Here is a 17491-nt window from a genome sequence, read left to right as displayed (position 1 = left end):
GTTATGATCCTGAAGTTACAACCAATAGCGCAAAAGAGCAAGTATAGGAGAGGTAAGCGCTTGAGGGCAATAACCTAAAGCACATATGACGTTGAGTAGCTCTGTTCTCGTGAGAAGCACGATCAATAGATAACCATGTCCTCTTGCTTGAGAATGCTTGAAGGCTGTTGGCTGAGAATATTACCTAGGAGGTGAGCGAATACTGTACACTAGGGGAATTCAAAGGTGTACTGGGATATTCCTCATTCTCTAGGTTGGGTGTTGTGTACATTAGGTAAGATCCTGGGTCTTTGGGTGGTGCTTGCGACTTGGCCTTGGGTAGAAATACGTGGCTTGTATGGTACCTGAAGAAGGAATGTGCCTGGTAGGTAGGCTGGCTGAATACCAGCCATTTGGGAGATAATGTTTTGGTTTTTGGTGGAAGAGCTTGATGTGTAATGTGGATTATCCTACACTTCATGAGCTGTCTGATGGGGTAGAGAGTGTGATGCATTATTATACATACCCTGAAAGCAAGAAGAAAATGTGCGGGGGGGAGGGGGAAGGAATGACGGACATATTTAGGTGTTCCTGTATAGTTAAATTTTGTAACGACGCCTTTTCAGGCTGTAAATCTCGGAGAGAGGCCAAGTGGGAATTTATGATAGAATCTGTTTTTTTTTTTTTAGGGCCGTGTTTTGTTCCAGGGGGTTTGGCAGTTGCATCTAACCTGTCTCCTTACTATGGGGTGTTGGGGCTGGTTGTAGCAGCGGTTGTGGGGTGCGGCTGACTAGTGAGTTTGGGTGTCCCTTTTATTCCTTTGGTACTTGTTATGGTTTATTTAGGGGGAATGTTGGTAGTGTTTGTGTATTCAGTGTCGTTGGCATCGGATCCTTAACCGGAGGCTTCGGGTAGTTGGGGTGTTCTTGGTTATGGTTTTGGGATGCTGTTGGTTGTGATGGTGGGGCTTGTTATAGGGGATGTGTTGGGGTTGTTGATGGACGAGGGGACGGTGAATAGTGGGGGTTTGTTGTTGGTCCGGTTGGATTTCAGTGGGGTGGCTGTGTTGTATTCAGAGGGGCTGGGATTGCTTTTGATTGGGGGGTGAGGGTTGTTGACTTTGTTTGTGGTGTTGGAGCCTGTGTGGAGGTTGTCTTGGGGGGCAATTCAAGCTGTTTAGTGGTAGGGTCAGGAAGTAGTTTAGTTAAAAATGCCAGCTTTGGGAGTTGGAGCAGAGGGTTTGAGTCCTTTCTTCCTGAGGTGGGTGGTGGGGTAACTCTAAGAAGGGGTTTAGTCTTCAATCTTTGGCTTACAAGACCAATGTTTTTATAAACTATTAGAGTTAATTAAAGTTTAAGTAGCTTGTTTTCTAGGGCAGCCGCCAGGGGGAACAGAACTAGAATGATTGTGAAGTATGTGAATGAGGCTAGTTGGCCGATGATGATGAAGGGGTGTTCTACTGGCTGGCTGCCTACTAAGGTTAGGATGTGGATGTTGGCAACAAGGGTTCAGAATAGGATTTGTGATAGGGGGCGGAAGAGTATTGATCATAGTTTCTATGTATGTAGTAGTGTGGTGAGGAACAGGATGAGGATTGAGGCGGCTAGAGCTAGTACGCCTCCTAGTTTGTTTGGGATGGATCAGAGGATGGTGTAAGCAAATAGGAAAGATCACTCAGGTTTGATGTGAGGAGGGGTGACTAGCGGGTTGGCTGGAGTGAAGTTTTCTGGGTCACCTAGGAGGTTGAGGGAGAATAGGGCTAATGAGACGAGTAGGGAGAGGATTAGTACGAACTCTAGGATGTCTTTGATGGTGTAGTATGGGTGGAAGGGGATCTTGTCACAGTCTGAGGGAATGCCTAGCAGGTTGTTTGAGCCTGTTTCGTGGAGGAAGGTGAGATTGACGAGAGTAAGGCCTACGATGACAAAGGGAAGGAGGAAGTGGAGAGCAAAGAATCGGGTCAGTGTGGGGTTGTCGACAGAGAACCCACCTCAGGCTCATTTGACTAGTGTTCGCCCGATGTAAGGGATGGCAGAGAATAGGTTTGTGATTACAGTAGCTCCTCAGAATGATATTTGGCCTCATGGTAGGACGTATCCTACGAAAGCAGTTGCTATGAGGGTTAGGAGGAGGATGACTCCAATGTTTCAGGTTTCTTTGTTTAGGTATGAGCTGTAGTAGAGTCCTCAGCTGATGTGTAGGTAGACGCAGATGAAGAAGAAGGAGGGTCCGTTTGGGTGGAGGTTGCGGATGAGTCAGCCAAATTGTACGTCTCGGCATATGTGAGCGACAGAGGAGAAGGCTAGATGGGTATCTGCTGTCTAGTGCATAGCTAGCAGAAGACCTGTGACGATTTGAGTAATTAAGCAAACACCTACTAGAGACCCGAAGTTTCATCATGTTGAGATGTTTGATGGTGCTGGGAGGTCAATTAGGGTGTTGATGATGATTTTGAGGATTTGGTGGTTATTACAAAGTTTGAGGACCATTGGTTATTTCTGTATGTGGATATAAGGATGATGAGAATGGATAAGGTGAATGATCCTAAGTAAGCTTTGATTAGGCCTGAGTGGAGGGTGGTGGCAGTTTTGCTTGCTATAAGTTGTAGGCTGGCTAGCCCCTCTAGACCTAATATTTTGTATCAGGAGAGGTCAATTAGGTGGGATGCGATGTTTTGTCCTCCTTTGAGGAAGTTGGTTATACTTAGGTGGTGGGTTACGGGGTTAAAGTATCCTAGGAATGTTGAGAAGATTGAGAAGGGGGCTTGTTTTGTGAGGATGAGTCTTTGGTCTATTTTTTAAATTTCAAGAACTACAGCAATGCCTAGGGCTGTTACGATTAGGGAGGTTATTTTAATAGAGGGTGGCATGGTTATTGGAGGGGTTTTTGTGGGGCTGATGAATGAGGTGATGAGGAATCCTGCCAGGATGCTTCCCAGCGCAAGGCGAGTGATAGGGGAAGTTACTGCGGGGTTATTTTCATTTATTGGGGTCAAGGGTGGAACAAAGCCGGTCTGCACTAGTACGGTTATGCGGATTGTGTGTACCACGGTGAATGATGTGGCTAGAAGGAGTAGGAGTAGGGCTCAAGTGTTTAAGTAGGATGTGTTTAGGCTTTCAATGATTTGGTCTTTTGAGTAGAATTCTGCGAGGAATGGTGTTCCTATTAGGGCGAGGTTGCCAATGGTACGGCATGAAGTGGTTGTGGGGAATATTTTTTGGAGTCCTCCTATTTTTCAGATGTCCTGTTCTCCATTTAAGCTGTGAATGATGGAGCCTGAGCATAGGAAGAGCATGGCTTTGAAGAATGCGTGAGTTGAGATGTGGAAGAAGGCTAGTTCGGGTACGTTTAGTCCGATTGTGACTATTATTAGTCCTAGTTGGCTTGAAGTGGAGAAGACAATGATTTTTTTAATATCGTTTTGGGTGAGGGCACACGTGGCTGCAAATAGTGTGGATAAAGCTCCTAGGCAGAGGCACAGGGTTAGGGCAGTTTGGTTATTATTGAATAGAGGGTGGGTTCGGATGAGTAGGAAAATTCCAGCAACTGCTATTGTGCTGGAGTGGAGTAGGGCAGATAGGGGCATTGGCCCTTCTATTGCAGCTGGGAGTCATGGCTGGAGGCCGAATTGAGCGGATTTTCTGGTTGTGGCTAGGATGAGGCCTAGTAGGGGTAGTGTAGGAGTTTGGGATGGGGTAGAAAGTTGTTGGATTTCTCAGGTGTTTGTGGTGGAACCTAGTCATGCTATGCAAAGATAAGTCCGATGTCTCCGATTCGGTTGTAAAGTACGGCTTGGAGGGCAGCGGTGTTGGCGTCTGCTCGGCCGTGTCATCAGCTCATTAGTAGGAAGGATATGATTCCGACTGCTTCTCAGCCAGTGAACAAGACGAATAGGCTGTTGGCGATGATTAGGATGAGTATGGCGATTAGGAAGAATAGTAGGTAGTTGTTCCCAGAATTCAGGGGAAGCTTCTTTTTTTCTACAGTTTCTCCTGAAAGGATCTGACTGTCTACCTTGACCCTTGACTGATTGCTAAAACAGTGATCTTCCCTTTGCAATGAAATGCAAACTCCAAAGCAGTGAATATCTGCTCCAGAACCCTGGAGCTACTGTTGTGCTGTTTCACAAAGAACTGCCAGACCTCAGGAGGATTTTGGGGAAACTTTTCTGGGCAACTTTTTCCAGCAAGTTAATGACAATTGGTGCATGCAACTAATTTTTTTAAAAAGTACTTGAAAGAGAGGATTTTAGAAGCTGTTTTATGTCTTTGGTAGAACAGGAGCTTTGAGTGTTAAAGTACAATCTGCATTTTCTTCATCATGGTTGTAGTCATTTACTGGCAAAACAGGCCAAAGTGTAGGCACAACCAAGAATATTGTCCTGACCCCTTGCTGGCTGTGTGAATGAAATGTGTCTCCTGGAGGGACAGGAAATCATCTCTGTTTGGGTTGACTTGTTCTGTGGGATTCAGCAGCCCAGGCAGTTTTCTCACAGCATCTGATTGATTTCCCCTGCCCACTACAGGTAACCTCAAGCGTGTATTCAGCGGTGCTAATCCTGAGGTGAGTGAGAAAGGGACATTTCATGTTCCTGGTGTTTAAGAATTGTAGAGCCAGCTGTCAGCTTGGCCAGTAGCAGTAGAGGGCCGGCTAGGGAGACCGAAAGAAAATTCATTTTGATGCCTTCAACAGAGCTAAGATAGGCATAAGCGAAGAGTTCCTAATTTCCATCTCAGAGCCCTCAAGAAGTACAAATTCAGTTTTGCAGAGAAAATGTCACTTGCTGACAGCAGCCAGAGGGGAACACTGAACTAAGAGTAACATCCTAGAGAGTAGAATCAGCCCAGTAAAATTTAGTCAGAGAGACTGAGAATTCTATTCCTGTAAATTTAATGCCATCACCTTAGAAGACGCAGTTGTGGAACAAGAAGGCCATCTTGAAATGGTGGATGCTGTATTTGAAATCAAACAGGCAACTTTGTGCCTGAAGAGCTGCGTGGGCCAAAAGGAGCCAGGGGTGGTGGCCTTGAGCTGCTGAAGATGAGGCAGTGTGTGGCCAGGTGGCCAAGAAGGCCAAGGGCATGGTGGCCTGAGTCAGCAGCAGTGGGGCAGCAGGAGCAGGGCAGTGAGCGTGGCCCTGTGCTGGGCAGCGCTGCGGCCACAGCTGTGGTCGCTCTTGGAGTTCCTTTTGGATCCCGTGAACAACAGGATTTGGCCCACAAGGAGAATTTGTGCTGCTTTGTGACGCAGGAGATCTTCCCAGACTATTTTCTGTTTGCTGCATGGAAGGTTGGTTATTGCTTGGCATAAATTCACAGACCAACACAGAGCATTTGCTTTGTCTTGTCGGAGTATGGTTGCCACCTCGTTGTAGTGACATCAGAAGGTTGCCTTGGTGCATGGAAGGTCTGAGTGTCAGAGCAGCCCTAGGCCTTGCTCAGTGCAGGAGCATCCTCATGCTTGAGGCATTTTTGCACACTTGCACACTTTCAAAAGTCTTGTTTTTTCTGGTGCTCCAGCACAGCCTGCAAACTTGCAGAGCAGTGCGATAATGATTCACCATCTTGTTCCTGCACTTTTTGCTATATATGCTGTTTCATTTTCAATCAACTATTTGACTCTTTTTGCACATAAGTAGAGATTGGAGTGACATAGAATGCTACTGTTAACAATGTTCATGAATTCTCCTTCGAAGATATGGCTCTGGATGTGAGGAGAAATGGGGTTATAAGTGCTAGGTAAGGGCCTGTCCCCCCATGATTCTCTCTTGCCACCGGCGACTAGAGCAAGAGCTGTCTTTCCCCTGGTTCTCTCTGCTATTGCAGAAGAAGCCAGAGAGGAGGAAAATTAGAAAGACGACCAACGCCTTTGTCCAGCCATGGTCGCACTACGGCCTGCTCATCATTCCAAGAGAGTAAGTGCCCGTTGTGGGGGGAGCTGTCTTTAGTGCACGGCAGAGGTGCAAGTTTCTGAGCAGTCAGCACTTGCTGTGTCTGGCCGAGGATGCTGAGTGCTGGAGTTCTGCAGGACGTAGCTATTTCCTGCAGGCAGTGACAGCTAGAAATTGGCCTTTGACCTGTCCTGTTGGGGCAGTGCAGAGCTGGGGGCTCTGGCTGAGCTTCTGGCTGCTTGGTTCAGGGAAGGTCCAGCTCGGGGCTTCTGCAGTGTTATGGCCAAGGGCACACATAGTAGTGCTGGCAGTCAAAAGGCTTTGTTTGTTTCTTTTGCCTTTTTGGAAAGGTGTTTTTGGCTTGTGGAAGTGTTCTGCAGTTTTCTTGAGTTCTGCAGTTCTGTTTCTGCAGTTCTTCCCTTGTAGAGTCACTGATGACCCAATTGCCTTTTGGCTTTTGAGAAGCTGCAAACAGCAGAAGGGGATAGTTTCTGCTGATCCGTTTAGTGGTGAAGTTTTCAGCTTTGGCAAGTGCCTTGGAACCGTGAGTGGGGGTGAAGCTGCAAGTCCTTGACTGCTGTCTTGTTTTGCTCTGAACAGGAAGGTCATCTTGCAATGATGCCTGCAGTGTCTGAAGTGAAATGGGCACCTTTGTGGCTGGGGAGCTGCGTGGGCCAAAAGGACGCAGGGCTGGCGGCCGTGAGCAGCTGAAGATGAGGCAGCGTGGGGCCAGGGGGCCAAGAAGGCCAAAGGCACGGTGGCTGTGCCAGCAGCAGTGGGGCAGCAGGAGCAGGGCAGGGAGCGTGGCCCTGTGCTGGGCAGCGCTGCAGCCACAGCTGGAGTGCTGTGTGCAGCTGTGGGCCCTGGGAAGCAGAAAGTCATGGAGGGGCTGCAGCGTGGGCACAGAGGGACAGGGGAGCTGGGCAAGGGGTGCAGCACAAGGCCAGTGAGATGCTGAGGAAGCTTCAGCTTGGACAACAGGAGCTTTGTGAGGGACCGTCAGCATCTCATCAGTGCATCCAAGTATTTGAGCCACAAGAGGCTTATTCATTTTCTTTTTCTCCCAGCTAAGGTTCTTTTCATCATTATATTCTGCCCTTTTATAGCACTGGGACTGCGTCTGCTAGAATTTTGTTTTCCAAGGTATCACTTCTGGAGAATGCAGTAGTTTTGCATGAGAACTCACCATTCTGTGCAGGAACCTTGGTGCAGAAGGAGCTGTTGTGGTTCCAGGCCAGCCAGTATGGCCTTACAGATCACTTTGAGCTTAGTAGTGCTCATGCCTTTTTGCAGTCCAGGGAATCAGTGTGTGTTGTGTTTGGGAATTGAGGAGGAGGTCAATGCCCTTGCATTCCGGCTGCTCCTCAGAGATCACAGAAACTGGAGGGAGCTGGGCTTTATTTCTCATTCCAGCCGCTTTAGCACCACCGGTTTGGTCGAGTCCAAGAGAAGAACTTGCCTGAGCACAGATGCAAAAAGAGTGCAATTCCCAGTGCATTCTCTGGGTCTGATCCCTTTCCATAAGGACCTACACGCTCCACATTCCCCAAGAGTGTGCTTTTTTGAAGCAACAGGAGAGCAATCTCAGGATTGTAATTGAGCAGGGCACTGGCTACCATGTTCTGATGTCTGTAGCAGCAGAGAGGACAGTGAAGAGAGATTTCAGTAATGAAATCAATCAATCAATCAATCTATCTATCTATCTATCTATCTATCTATCTATCTATCTATCTATCTATCTATCTATCTATCTGCCTGTCTGTCTGTCTGTCTGACTATCTATCTATCTATCTATGTAACATTTGCATAATTGAATCTTCCTGGCTCTGGTCCAAGGCAGTTGGAGGTGCAAAGCTCACCTAAAGCATCCCTTTCTGGCTAGGATTAGACACATATTCCCTCGACTGATTCTGAGCAGGTGAAGATCTTTTCCCCTCCAGATATGGTGCTTTTCCCTTTAGAGTTGTTTCCCTCCTCTGGCCTCTTCTGCCCTGAAGTCTCCAGTTAATTCCTTAAATTTCTGCCTGTCCTAGAGAGGTGCAACAATTACATGTTTAGGTGGTGTTTGGTGACTCTGGTCACACATGCATTATGTGACACATGGTTTCCTTCACTGGCATCCTCAGGGCTGTGTAAGTGCATTCGTTCATGGGGCCTTAGGAGGATCTTCTCCTTCCCTCAGCAGCAGCAGCAGGGAGCGGTGGCAGGGTCAGGATGAGGAAGAGGTGCCTGCCCTGGCCCTTTGCTCCCAGGCCCCAGGCCAGGAGGGCTCTGGCTGCAGCAGGGCACTCTTCGGGCAGCCCCTGGCAGCCTCTGCACAGAGCACGGCACGCTGCCCCATCCTTCTTGTGCCACTTTTCTTCAGCAATACCCTAGCTCCTCTTCACAAGGAAAGAAGTCCAGCAATCTAAAAAGAGATCATTCAAGTACAGTTCTACCTGCCTTTGCATTGTAGTTCAGGGCATGTATTTTTTTTGTCTAGAATTTCATGATTTTTATGAAAACATGCATTCATATTTGCACATTTTTGGGGTTTTAATTATTCATATACCAAAACTCTAATTTTTAAACTCTTAATTTATTGCAGCGGGTAATTTTGATGCTGTATATTTTTATATGTCACAAAACAACACCTTTTGGGTAGTTTTTCTCACTCTTACAAAAAAAAAAACCTGTAAGTTGTTTTAGTCTCTGCCTCTCCACGTTGGTTCATACTGGCCTATTTTAAATCAGGGCTACAATACTTTTGTAGGATTTAGAGAGGTCCAATGAAATGCACACCAGTGATTCCTCGTGTGGAATGTCATGGCCCTGCCATAAAGCCTCTTTTCACTTTTTTTTTTCCTCTCATTAGCTCAAATGCAAACACATGTTTAGTTGCAAACTTACACAAGATGAGCAAAATCAAAATGATGTGATGGGCCTTTGGGAGCTCCTTGCTGATCTTTCTGCTTCTTCAGCTGAACAAGGCTCTGATCGAGGCAAAAAAAAAAAAAAAAAAAAAAATTGCACTTAGTGCTACACAACCATTTGGCTGGAACTCTGCTGATTTCTAGCAACAGCTGGAGGCCTCTGTCTCCCCAGGATGTTTTGGCTGAGCCAAGCTTTGCTGGGTTTTGGCTGCAAATACCATTGCCCTTGCTTTCTTATATCCACAAGTACCATGGCTGGGCAAAAACTGCCACATGGGCCATCTTCCAAAAGCATTTTGGTTCAGAGTTTGTGAATGAATGAGAGCCTCATCCACTTGCAAACCACATGAAAAAAAATCATTAAACAGAACTTCCCATCCTTAATGAACAACTGACAATTCAAAAGTGGATCTAGAGCTTCTTAACAGAATGAAAAAGAAGGCAATCTTCCAATGGAGTTGTGCTTTCGGGAGTTTTTCTTCTGATTCACACTCCCAGCTGGCACTGGAAAAAGTCACGTCTCTGCAAGCGTCAGTGTCTTCTGTCTGCCATCAGTTGTTTTGCTGCAACAATCAGAACAGGCATCAGGCTGGAGAGAGGCTCAGCTGATGCTAGCAACAGGAGCTGCCCCAAGGAGAAAAAAGACATGAACTTTTACCTCCCAAACCCATCTCCCCAGAGGCTCAAGCAGGATTCGTCTGGTTCCCTGAAATACAAAGAAACAAGGCTGATAAGACCCTCTGCATCTGTGTGTTCATGCACAAGACTTTGCTGATGCCATTTGGGTTTGGCCTTTTTTTCTTTTCTATCTTTTCTGTATTCCTTGCACATCAATTTAGAGCTCTGTAGGCTACTCGATTTGTGACTACTTTTCCCAGTCCTTTTCCATGGTCTTTGCCTAAGCAGAAAGACAAACTTCCAGAGCTCCAAGCACCAGGGGGTAGAAGGCTCCAGTGTTATCTTGGTTCTTCCTGGGACAGACCCCTCCAGGGAGCTGGTGGACTCACCATCCCTGCAAGCCTTTAGAACACAACTGGATGTGGCCTTCAGTGCCATGCTTTAGTTTCGGCCATGGGTTGGACTCGATGATCTTGAAAGTGTCCGTCTTCCAGGCCAGTGATTCTGTGATTCTGTGACTGAGGCAGCTTTTCCTGCAGCCCTGGAAAGGGCTGTGGGGGCCCTTGGCCCAGGACAGGGATCAGGGCTCATGGAAAAGAAGCAAAGGGCTCAAGGCGAAGGCTGAGAGGGCAGAGCTGCCCCAGCGCGGCCCAGAGCGAGCCTCATGTCCTCCTCCTCACCCTGCGCCCTCTGCGCTGCCCTTTGCGGCGCCAGCGGCTCCTCTCGCTGCGGGGCTCCAGGGCGTGCTGGGGGCCGGGCCCCTCATCTCCAGGAAGCGCCGGAGCCTCAGAGGTGAGCGGCTGCTGCTGTGGCCGGCAGGAGAGAGCTGCGGCTGCGGCCCTGGGCACAGCGAGCTTCCGCTATGGCCGGCTCCTGCCGCAGTTCCTGCCTCTGCTGCGGGCTCTGCTCCTGCCCTGTGCGCACAAACACAGCCGAGGGCTGGCCGGCAGCTCCCTGCCGCTCCACAGCGGGCCCGGCCCGGCTGCTGCTCTCTGCGGCCTCTGCCCGCCACTGCCGGCCCCGCCGCGCTCCCACCTGCCTCTGCCGCAGCCGGGCCCACACGGGAGGCAGCACATTGCAGCCGGCTCGGAAAAGCCCTGCCCGCAAAGCGCCCGCCACGGCCTCGGCCTCAGGGCACAGGCTGCCGGCATCCTCGCAGCTGTGAGCCGGCCCGGGCCGCCTGCCGGCCTCGGCCACAGCTCCCGCCTGTGTCTCCACGGCCGAGGCTGCTCGGCACAGCGGGCTGAGCACAGCCAGCGCCAGCAGCAGCTCCTCACAGGCCCAGGCTCCGGGCTCTCCGAGCCCGCCCAACCCCGAATTCCAGCCCTGAGGGGCTTGGCGTCCCAATGCATCCCCTGGGGACAGCAGAGTCGGCCGCTGAGCTCAGCCCATGGTGACACCACTAAGTGACCAATGGAAAATTCACCAAATCCTCATCAGAGACAAGAGAAAACTCCCATGGTGCCTGACAGCCTGAAGGAACTGCCAATTCCAGATCATTCCATCCATGTATGAAAAGAGGCTTTTGCATTAAAGCAGAAAAGACTTATCGGAAAGTAGGGCAGGAACAAACAACAAAGTTATTTGGACTCATGCTTCTTGTGTCTGTTAAAAAGGCCAAGAAAATGCACTCCTTGCTCTTCTGACACAGCTCTCTCTGTTCATGATGTGGGACAGTGAGTGCCAATGTGCAGGAGCTGATGGAAGGGACAGGGACGAGGATGCAGCAGGCTCAGTGCCAAGCTGACAGAGGGATGATCTCTGGCAGTGGCACTGAAGGAGGAGAGTTTGCAGGCAGCACAGAAAATGGCTCTTTGTTTCACCTCTTCTTTCAGGGCTGCTAAGAATGTAGCCTGGAGCAAGCTGGGAACACCAGAGCCTGGAGCCCTTTCCAGGCAGGGCTGCATCAGACACAAACCAGCAGGGGACTGAGGAGCCCCGTGGGGTGACAGTGAGCAACCTCGGGCTCTGCTCACTGCTGCTGGCATTTTCTGTTGAACCGTCTCCAAGGACTTCTGTTGTGCTCTGTATTTCTAAGAGTTTTCCCCTTGTTTTTTTTTTTTTTGTTGTTGTTTCCTGCACCTTTTTTTCTCCAAATTCTCCTACCCTTTCAGCAGCAGCCCCTTTCCAGAACTGGCTCTAACATATCAGCAACTTAGCTGGGAACAACAATGGGTGGAATCCTGCGGCTCAGGAATTCGTATGCCAGAGCCCTGCCTGTGCCTTATGCTTTGTCAGGACCTCCTTCTCTGTGCAAAAACTAGGGATTAGTGGAGTTTTTTTTGCCAAAGAGCTCCTGAGAAGCAAATGTTGTGCTAGGTTTCTCAGGAGTGTATCTGTTAAATTCATTGCTGGCAAAGAGAAAGTAATGCCAGGATAGCAGAGCAGCAGGGAGATGGTCACTCCCTGCAAAGGGCTGGTGTATGATGTGGGAACAGCACATTCCAGGAGGGGCGAGCAGGGTCAATGTGCTCAAGGTGCTGCCAATGAGATTTGGGTTCACTTAAAGAGTAGTCAGGGCTGGTGAGCACTGGAAGATCCAGCTGCAGTCCCCATCCATGTCCCTTTCAGTGCTGGCTTTAGGGTGTCTGCAGCCTGGATCCAGAGCGCCCTGGGGTGCTCCTGAGGCTGCCTTTGCACTCAGGGTGAGGATGCCCAGGAGCCCCTGAGGCCGGCAGTGGGGACCAGGGCTGGGGCTTGTGGCCTGGCAGGTGTGGCTCTGGGGGCTGTGACATGTCAGGGCATGGGTCACTGTCACTGCCCTCTGCAGCCCTGGCTAGCTCTGTGATGCTCCAGGGACAATGGCAAGAGTGGGGAACTGGCTAGGTTAGGGTTTTGCCTGAGCCAGAACCTCTAGGCCAAATGCCGAGCAGTAGAGCCCCCTGGAGGACCGAGTGAAGGAAGCAGAGGAGGCCCTTCTGCGGTGTAAAGTGCAGCAAATTCCTCAGGAGAGGCGGGGGGAAGGTTCTGCAGGTGAGAATTCCCAAAGGGAACAGATGTTGAAAGAACCTCCAGCACCTCTGTGCACAAGTTTTTAAAATCTTTCAAAACACGGGGTGGACACCATATAGTAACCAATAAGCGACTCTCGGGGTGTGGTTTTGAGGGCTACAACAAATCAGAACGAGGGGAAGAGAGAGCTTTGGGATAGGGATTTGATCTTGGGGTGAGAGACAGGGAACTTTCTGGAACAAAGGGTAGGATTTGGGCTGATGGATGAGGAAAAGGGGCCGGGTTGTATTGACAGACAGGAAAAAATCTGGTGAGGAGAGAGGGGATTCCTTGAGGGACACTTGGGTAGGAGAGCATAACATAGGGGAGAGACTAACTGTAATAACTCGGGGAACACTTGAACATACCACTATATAACAGAACATTTGACTCAATAAACTAACACACTGCAACACAGAAATTCAGGCTTTCAGCAGCTGAGAGGTGGCACTATTAGAACCCGCAGCAGCTGGTGAAAGCCATCTTTCTCCTTCAGGTTCTTGCTGTGTGGGAAGGTGCTGCGAGTTGTGGTGGCTGCACTCCCCCTTTGCTGGGAGGATGATCTGTGCTAGGGGAGAGCAGAAAGCTGCCATGGTGAGCAGAACATGCTCGGAGCATTACAGTTCAGAGAACGGCACTGCCCCTGAAGGGCAAAAAGCTCGAAAGCATAGAATTCTGTGCAGAACTGTTGCACAAATTTTCTCTTCAAAACATGCCCATTTTGTAGATGAATACTCTGGGTTTTATAGAATACATGGGGTTTTTTCTTAAGGTTTTTGGGAGAAATCTCAAGTTTATTTCTCTTTGTATTTTACATCCAGCATGCATACAGTTTTTTTTTTAATTATTATTTTTCTTTAATAAATACTTAGGGAAAAAAATATCTAAGCATTTTTTAACCTATTGGGATATTGTGATTAATATTCTTAGAAAGAAAACCTTGTTGAACAAGTGTGAAAACACAGAGAGAGGGAAAATAGCATAAAAGTCTTTTAGAATAGGGCGTGTAATAAGCACTGCAGAACTGAGTAATTCCTCCAAGGGCAGAATTAGCAAAATATATCACCAAGAATACCTGCCAAGATACTTCCTTAAATCAAGGGAAATGTGACCTGCAGCCATACGAAGTACAGCCAAAGCAAATGAAAGCCTTTGGAAAATAGGGAATTTTGCCAGTGACATCAGTCTGTCTGGATAACTGAGGGATGCCCATCATTATTGCACTACACTCCTCAATATTTGCAATGTCTTTTCTCCCAATTTCTGTGAAATGAATAAGTTGCAGTTGTTTACCATTACCTTAAGCTCTTAGGGGAATTACCAAGCACTATGTATGTTTTTCTGTAGCTGAGCAGGACTTGAGTTTCCCAAATCTTCTACAAAGCAGAAGGGAATCACAGAGTTACTTGTTCTAATGTTAATGAAGGGTTTCATGAAAGCAGGCGAAGGAGAGCATTGCTTTGTAAAACTTCCACATGCTAGAAAACAGGAGTCCACTTAGAATAAAACACATAAGGCTAGCATGACATCAGAACAGGATAAAATGAAATTGCTAGACAGGAACTGATGCATCAGAAATTAGGTGTATCATTTCTGATACATCTGCATGCATTTGCAAGCTAAAACAGAAAAAGAAGGGCAGAGATAATAAGGAATGAAGATTTTAAAATTGCACTGTGCAGAAGAGACACACAAACCACCAGTGTGAGCACAGCCGGGAGATTCAGCTTGGAGATGGATTAGAGTGGAATCCATTCACTGAAGGTCTCTGGTGCATACGAGTGCAAAGACTGAGGAAAAAAGAAGAAAAGTTTAATTTCTGAAAGCTATTTAGATTCCTTGAAGCATTGTCTAGAGACCTAAAAATCTAAAGCCTCAGAGAATCTGAACCTAAAACATCCCCAAATGGATTGATCAGGTATGATGTGCACATCTCTGCTGTTTTCAGAGTCAATGAAATTGACAATGAGTGTCTGGAAATTAGGAATGCCCACCCAGATTTTATCTCTATTACTTTAAGAACGCCTTAATAATGCACTTCAGGAACTGAGCACTGACATTCTCACCCCGCTCTATTTATTTTACATTTGAATACAGGCTGGTAGAAGGAGAAATTTTGCTTTAATTTCTCCCCAAATTACCTGTTACACTTTCAGGTTAGGACCAGATGTAAAATTCAGCTAATCACTCTCTCTATGCATGAATATTCCTAGTGAACTGACATACAGAACATCCTTTTTTCTCTTTTGTACCTTCCTAAATAGCGCCCAATGAACAGGACTCTTGCATAAATCTCACAGAAAATCACCAAAATTGCTGAAAATAACACTCAATTCCCTGATAAAAGCTTATAAGATAAGGCTTGACAAGAATCACTGAACAAACTGAAACTTGGAAGAGAAACACGCATTTCAGCACTGATCAAGGGGAAAGAAAAAGAAATGCTGTAAAAATTCCAAGAGGAAGGGAAGGGGAAACACAGGAAGCACCGAAAGAGCAAGGCCCTGTCAGATGACCTGTGCAAGGTAACTTTGTGCCCCAGCACTGTTAGAGGACATTCCCTGTCATTGGTGCAAGCAACTGGAGACATAAATACTGATTGATTTGGGAGCCACAGTCTTGGTAAGTGAAGAGGTACGTGACACGAGGGAGTTCCCTCAGAGCAACTGGGATGCCAGAAAGAAGTGAACAGCTCCCCACAGCCTGGCCCGCTCGGCTGCTTTTCCTTCTGACCCTCCTGGGGAGGCTCTGGCATTTCCTCTTCCCTGATGGAAGCACAGCTGCTGCCAAGGGAAACGTCCCCACCCTCATTCAGTGTTCCCCCTTTGCTTGCCAGATGTCCCGTCTGCTGTCCCTGTCCAGGAGAGCTGCTCTGCTCGGAAGGAGGAGCCGAGCGAGAGCCTGGGAACATCGGCGGCTGCAATCCCTCCTGATCTAGCGCTGTTTATGGATGTGTAGTTGGATTTGGATAGTTACAAGTATAGGGATATTTACATACACTGACTGATATTTGTATAGGGATATTATGTATGTATATTGTTATATTGATGCATGTATATTCATCTGTTTACATACTTGTACAGCTCTGTAGCTGTGCATTTCTATTGCTGGGGATGTCTGGATTGTTTTATTCGTCCATTGATATTTGTGTATTTATAGACAGGTCTGTTATGTTTGTTTTATATTGTCATGTTATATGTCATGAAATATGTAATGCATGTTTACATCTCTATATTGTTATGCCTATATAGGTATTTACTTCTATTTATTATGTATGGAGTTGTATAGTTCTAAAATTCTATTTCTTTAGTTCTGGATCTGAGATTCTTTGGAGAAGGATATTGATGTTTCTGTATTTGTATATGGGCTGTATGGCTGTACTAATATGTAATGAATTTAATTGTTAAACTTCAATTCAGTAACTTCAATATTTGTGTACAGTGAGTTGCTGCAGAGGGTTGCAATAAAGTAATTTTTTTTCACTGAAGTTGATATCTGTAGGGGCCTGAGTTAACTTATGTATTGTAAATATATGTATGGCAGTGAAAGATCTTTGTATTGTATTAGTGACCCTGCCCTGATTCTAGTTATTGTAAATGGGCTGCAGCTGTGATGTCCTTGATTGGGCAGCAGCTGTAGCCCATGGAGGTAGCTGAGATAAAAGGGGGCGGGGTGGTCAGGGAGAGCCTTGGAGAGGAGCCCTGACCGAGAAGCAACAACACCACTGCTGTGAAGATCTGCTGTGAGAAAACCACCAAGAAGGTATGAGACTCAGGAAATATAATTATACAACAATAGGAATACAACAGATATCTGTATATATTTACATGGCACAATTCTCAGAATAAATTAGATTTTAATCATAAATTGATATTTCTGTGTTTCTATATTGGTAGCACAGGTGTTGCAATTTAAAATTAATTTCATTTTTAAACATAAGTTAATGTTTGTGTATTTGTACATTAGTAGTGTGGGTGTAACTATCTGCAATAAATGCAATGATTCAACTGAAGTAAGTGTAGATTTGTGCTACCCAAAGCCATGAGTAGATGTAAATGCTGGAGGATTTTGGCCACGCAAATCTCTGGCCATGCCCAGCACATGCCCCACCTGCACTCAGGCTGGGCAGGGGAAGCACAGATTTGGGCTGGCAGCAGAGCCCCACGTTGGCTCAGAACTCGCTGCAGAGGCTGCTGAGAAAACTCCGGGGCTCCATGAGCACAGAATCCAAGCAGGAGCCACCCAGGGAGGACAAATCCCTCATCCCACGGGCAGCTCTTTAGGAAAGTGCTCCAAGTGTCCCCCTGAAGCTCATCCCAGAGACCAGAAGCCAGCAGGGATCCTGAGCCAGCTCTGCTGCCTTTGGCAGCACTTTGGCAAATGAGCTGCAGCAAGAGGGAGGCAGCAGCGACTGTGACTGCTGCAGGCTGGGGATGAAGGAAGGGCCAAGGACACAAGTGCTGAGATGCCCCAAAATCCAGAAGGAGGCTGGAGAGCTGGGAATCAACTTGGCATTTCAGTGTCAAGCTCTCACAGGCACTGAAATGATGGAATCCCTTTGTGTGAAGTGACCTGGAAAAACTGACAGGGAGTTGCTGCTAGGATCAGCAGTAGCAGAAAGCAAAAATGTACAAACACTAGGAGATCATCTAATATTCCCCACAAGCAATGGCTTCAAAAATGATCTCATATATTCAATATATTAAAATATTTATAATATATTATTATATTATATTATTATATATTATTAATTATATTATATTATATTAGTCAAAATATATACTATATAATATGCATGAAATTTAATGCACATGTATTTTTGGACAATTTTTTTTTTATACAGATTTTCATTTAACATCTATGTTTGAAATAGTCTTTCAGCTTGGGAGAGTGAAGATTTACAACAGTGCAAAACCATCTGCCCACACAGCAGTCAGCCCCTAGGTGCGTGCATGCACACCCACCCACTGTGCTTGCTCTTCTCAGCATCTCGGGGCTGCTGTTTGCACAGAATTGGGATGAATTTAACTCAACAGAGCCACAAGTGGGGTGTCCAGCTTGTCATGAACACTCATGTGGCAATGAACAACACAGAGCTCTC

The 17491-nt window shown here is 47.1% G+C and overlaps 1 pseudogene; it reads right to left on the bottom strand.

The window, feature by feature from the left end:
* Positions 1 to 1325: 1325 nt before the first annotated feature.
* Positions 1326 to 2468, bottom strand: LOC134433850 (cytochrome b-like; annotated as a pseudogene).
* Positions 2469 to 17491: the final 15023 nt, after the last annotated feature.

This window comes from Melospiza melodia, unplaced genomic scaffold (assembly GCF_035770615.1).
Source record: "Melospiza melodia melodia isolate bMelMel2 unplaced genomic scaffold, bMelMel2.pri scaffold_28, whole genome shotgun sequence".
Taxonomy (NCBI): domain Eukaryota; kingdom Metazoa; phylum Chordata; class Aves; order Passeriformes; family Passerellidae; genus Melospiza; species Melospiza melodia.
The sequence above is the reverse complement of the archived record's forward strand: the minus strand, read 5'-3'. Positions and strand labels throughout refer to the sequence as shown.